Source organism: Rhipicephalus sanguineus, chromosome 4, assembly GCF_013339695.2.
Source record: "Rhipicephalus sanguineus isolate Rsan-2018 chromosome 4, BIME_Rsan_1.4, whole genome shotgun sequence".
Classification (NCBI taxonomy): Eukaryota; Metazoa; Arthropoda; class Arachnida; order Ixodida; family Ixodidae; genus Rhipicephalus; species Rhipicephalus sanguineus.
The window spans coordinates 683,792-689,151 of record NC_051179.1 but is presented as its reverse complement, the minus strand read 5'-3'; the positions used below and the strand labels follow the sequence as shown (position 1 = coordinate 689,151).

Below are 5,360 nucleotides of genomic sequence, written 5' to 3'. Positions count from 1 at the left end.
TACAAGTTATAATCACCATTCACTTGTGTGCGAGAGGTAAGACTTGCGCTATTAACATTATTAACGTTATGTTACTGCGAATACCTGTCAATGGTAAGCGCAATGTCAAAGAGGCATGGCTCCTACAGGGCACATCGTAGTAAATAAATAGGCGGCCGGGAATAGGTCGGTTACGGTTTCTGTGGCGCCTCGTTCTTGGTCTCCTCGGGAAAATTATGATGTGCGAGAAACTTTGACGGCCGCTGGCTACCAGGATTCATTGGCTGTTCATGAAAGAGCTTTACCATATGGACCACCATGGTTGCTTAAGGTGCTTGTGAAGGCTCTGGCATGATCGCAACGATAGAGCGACCGCAACGACTCGAGCAAGGCAGGTGACTTATTCGAATTCAGTCACTTTTTCATTTGATCTTGCATAAGCAAGCAAAGAGGGTTGCGAACTTTTGTGCGAAAGAGTAAGAAAATAGTAATCAAACTATTCCTTTAGTCAGAAGTGTACGAATAGAAAAATTACACCATCTCCCGCTAAAGGGGACCATGAGGCGATGCGAAGCCGGAGCACTTGCACGATCGCGTTCCGTTGGCGTACGTTGGGCATGCTACCGACCTCGCATCGTGGAACGCGAAGAGGGACGCTACGCGCGTCGTATCTTCCATCTAGCCTGGCCGTTAATTCTCACCGGGCGAGCGGGGAACGCGGTCGACAGGCGGGCGAGAGGGGGGCAGCGTAGGAGAGGAGAGAAGGGGAGGGGACGCGCATGCGCTCGAGCTCATCGCGGCGTCGCGCAAGAGAGAATTTCGGCATGTCTAGCCCGCGTTTCAGAGGAAGAGAGGAAAGGAGGAGGGGAGAGGGTACGGGAGAGGGGGAGGGGAGAGGGAAAGTGGAGATGGGAAGGGGAGAGTGGAAGGAGAGAGGGGAAGGGGAGAGTGGAAGGAGAGAGGGGAAGGGGAGAGGGGAAGTGGAGAGGGTGAGTGGAAGGAGGATTGTGGAGAGGGTATGCGCATGCGCAGTAATGGTGGTCACGCCGCACACCACCCCGAGGAAATGAATCATGCGCTTATGGGCTTCCGTGGCAACCAATACAAGTGCACTTGCGAGGAACCCACTACGCTATAAATCATTGAAATTTTTGAGAAGTAGGGAAGGCAGGCACTATGCCATTTTTTGTCATTCTACGGAGAGCCGTGGTACCTGCCAAAACGCATGTATGGCATTATGCGCACTTTGTTGATGCTGTGCGTGATGACGATGAAGAATTATGGCGGAGCCCTTTGTAATGGGTTGGAAGCATTCAACAACCTCCTCGTTGCGCAATTCACATTGTGTAATGCCTGGTTACAGAATTCGCGTTGTGCGACGCTTGGTGTTTATTTTACTCTTCTACCACGCTACTTTGCATATGTTAATGTGGTTCCTTCCTGACATGAAGCCTGTATAGGACCTTTTTGCAAAGCTGTTTCAAGCACCGGCGTGGCTCAGAGGTTGAATACTGGGCTCCCACGCAGAGGGCCCAGGTTCGAACTTCGTTCCATCTTGGAATTTCTTTCTTGTTTCGTTTTTTTTTTTCTTATTTCGAGCTAGTGGTTACGGACACCGGCGGCGGACAACTACGGCGCCAAAAACGGCCGCTGAAACGATCTCATAACAGCTTTCGCTGTAAAAAAATAAGGCAGCTAAGCACTAGTGGTGCGAAGACTGAGGAAATAGCGTGTCGTTCCCATTCTCCTCAACCTCACTTCCCTTTCCCACCCCTTGCTATGATACTATACGCGGTTATGCTGTGCTTCACCATCTTCCCATCTTCTTTTTCTCTTCGCCACCCTCCCTTCACATTCCCACCCCTTGCTGTAACTATGCTATACAAGGCTATGCTACGCGCTGCTAGCGTGTCTAAATAGCCGAGTGATTACGACGCTCGCCTTCGTTGTCGTGGGCGCGCGGGTTCGAATCCTGCCTCCCCAAGAACTTTTTCTTTTTCTCTTTTCTGTCTACATTTTCTATGTCTTATTTGTCTGTATTTATATCGATTTCGTTCTCTCTCTATATATTTATTTCCATTTCCCGCTCCTTCTATCTTTCTATCTCTATTTATCACTTCCTCTTTTTTCTATCTCTTTCTCCACCTGTCTATATATTTCTCTCTTTTTTTTTATTCTCTGTTTTGGTCTCTTTCTGTTTTTTTTTGCTTTTTTTTCTCTCTATTCCTTTCTTTCTATGCTATGCTTTACTTTCGTCTCTCCTCCTTTCCTTTCTCCTCACATATCTCCTCCTCACCCTCACTTCCATTTAGCCCCCTTCGTATACTATACTATACACGGCTATGTTATGCTCGCCTAGAATGCCCGGATGGCCGAGCGGTTACGATGCTCACCTTCGGGTCGTCAGTACGCGGGTTCGAATCCCGCCCAGTCAAGAAATTCGTTTTCGCCAAGAATGTCTCTCTTTCTTTCTCTCCCATTTTTTCTCTCTCTAAATTCATTTTCTCGGTCGTCAGAGTTCTTCCATCCTGCGCCGGACAAATCAGCACACCTGTCCTGGGAGCGAAGCAGATGATGAAGAGGAAGAAAAAAGGAAGAAGACGACAAAGAGAGCGCGTGCCGGTTCATGGTCATGATAATTTCTGTTCCCGACTAACGGGGCTTTTCTGAGCTTAAACAGCTGCTCCCCTGTGCAAAAATTTGTGCTAGACATTGGGGCAAAAACACAAAATATTTGTTATTGCGACAAAGTATAGCGCGCGTCATCATTAGAAAATGAAAAGATTTACTGCACTCGATGGGGAAAAAATAGAGTAGCAGGTGCGAGTAGTAAATGAACTACCATTGTAAAGGTAAACGTAGGGTGATACGTAAGTAAAATAGCTTTTATTGATGCGGCGGTATTGGTAAACGAGTACGTTTCCAAAAAGAAGAAAATAGAAGAAATCTTAACCAATTGACTGCATGAAAATTAAGTACAGTTCTTATACGATTTACACGACTTGACAGCAGAAGGTGACTTCAGAGCTTGTGGCAAGGGTGATTCCAGAAGAAAATAGACTGCATACGAACGATATGATTTCCGTAATGAGTGCGCACATTGGAAAAGTTGAAATTTTTATGCCAGTCAAGTCACATAACTTTGGTTTTAAAATCTGAGAATCTCGCAGGGACTCCTTAGTTCCCTGCCTAAGCAACAATGTTACAATTAAGAAGATAATCTAATTCATCGGTATACAGTAGCTATTCAGTATAGCAATAGCAAAGCTCGTTATCCAAGTAGCTTGGCTTTTACGAGGACGCTAATGAGTGTGAGTGCGCTGAGTACTAACTCGTATTACACAGCAAACATTGCTGTGGTTACTTATACGGCTATGGATAAATGGGTAGTATGATGAGAGTAACTAATTAACAACGAACGGTTAAATGCACCATCACTTGGTACCTTCTGTCTATAGTGTTAGCTAGATATTGTTAAAATTTGTTATTTCAATCAAGTTTTAGGCCCAAGAAATTACAAAAAGCGGTTGTGGGGACAAGATTATAGCGTAGTGTCAGCGTGCGAGTAAATGAAACCATTACATTTGGACCTATTTATATGCGTATGGGATAAAATCGCTCTATAGATAGCATACTCTACACTTCTATAGAGTCGCAACCAAAAACAATGTTCGAAACAACCTAGAAAGCAATCTTGGAAGTATGCGCACACAAGCACTTCGGCAGATCATTTTGGGTCACAGCCGATGTGCCGCAATTCAACGAACCTGTTTGACAACATTCAGCACCGCCGCTGAATGACGTCAAACAGGTGCCAAGAGAAAAGGTGCTAAACAGGTGCTAAGAGAAACTGCTGCTAGGAGAAAAAAAACATTTAGCTCGAATATGATACGAAAATACTGCAATTACGGCTTAATGCTATCTAGCTGCAGCCGCACGTGGGACTAAACAAAAAACATGTAAGGTTAATTACTTATCAAATCTCGTTGTAAGGCTAGTTGCAGCGCTACACATATTTTAAGTTAATTACTTATGCCGTACGATACAGGCATCTTGGTGATACATGTTCGTGATGTGCGTGCGCTATGACAAGAGTAGATTTAGCATTTGTGTACAACCTATTTTAATGAGCCTGCACCGAAAGTTTGGTAACGCGGTAGATATATGATGTGTCACTCCGCCGTGGTGTAATTCCGCGCAAGTAATTGTGTTGTTACGCGGAACGAGCGCTTTCTCGCTGCGTTTCTACCGGCCCACTTAAACGAGTTGCTCAAGCCTGTTTGCGGGTAATAGCATGCATCGCGCATATGTAGTTGCTATGTACAAAACCTGGATAGTAGGCAAAGACACCGTCTGTTTATCCATATAAAACGTTCAGTACATTAGCAGGAAGCGTGCAAGGTCATGGCCCTCCGTCACTTTAAGCGGTACAGCAGTTTTCCAGTAAGCGCGAGGAAAAAAAAAAGTATACGCGATGCTTTACACACTTGGAGGTGCCGGGGTTTGAACCCGGGACTTCTCACATGCGAAGCGAGCGCTCTACCACTGAGCTACACCCCCTGAACACCTACAGCGGTGTCCATGACGCATTTTCAGCTGATATTGGCCGCATAGCCAACGTTATTAAACTTAATTCCGTTATTAAACATTCTATCTATTTCTCTATTTTAGGGGCGAAGCTCCTTATGCCGTGGGTCTGTCCATCCTCCGTTTGTAGGTTTGTTTGTAGTAGCCACCTCTAGTTCGCGAGAAGCGCGCGTTCTGGTATGCAGTAGAAGAAGAAGACGACGTTGACGAGTGACACTCTCGTGCGTGTTCGCCTAGCTGTGTGGCGTTCTTTCTTCTTTACTACGTCTCGTGTTTTCAACGACACCCGAAGACAACATTTCAGAAGTAACGCGCCATGAGGCTCCCTCTTCGCACGCTTTCTCTTTAGCTCGGAGTAGCCAGATGGAAGACAAGGCTGCGGAACGGAGGGCACGGAAGGCGGCGGCAGCGCGCGCTCGCAGACAGAATCCAGAGGTGAGAGTCCGCGAGGCCGAAGCTGCTCGACAAGCTGCACGGCTGCGGCGAGAGGACCATCCGAGGGACGTGTATAGACCTGGTATTTTCTAATTTTCAGTTGCAACCCGTACAAGAACCGCTGTCCCTTCACTTCACGGACCATAAAGCTGTGATAATGAAGGGACAACGCAAGCCAAGCATCATCTAATTAAGAAAAATACAAGTTTCATGTTTGTAATATACACACAGTGTTTCTCACTCTTCATATGATGATTGATGGGTCGTTACACAAAACATTCACGGTTTACAGATGATTCTCTCCGGAGCTTCGCCCCACTCATCATCATTCACCACGTGGATATGCTGTGAATTTTTTT

The 5,360-nt window shown here is 46.1% G+C and overlaps 1 non-coding gene across 1 annotated transcript; it reads right to left on the bottom strand.

The window, feature by feature from the left end:
• Nucleotides 1–4,467: 4,467 nt before the first annotated feature.
• On the bottom strand, nucleotides 4,468–4,539 carry Trnaa-cgc (transfer RNA alanine (anticodon CGC)). The gene has a single exon. It is a non-coding gene; the product is annotated as a tRNA-Ala (tRNA).
• Nucleotides 4,540–5,360: the final 821 nt, after the last annotated feature.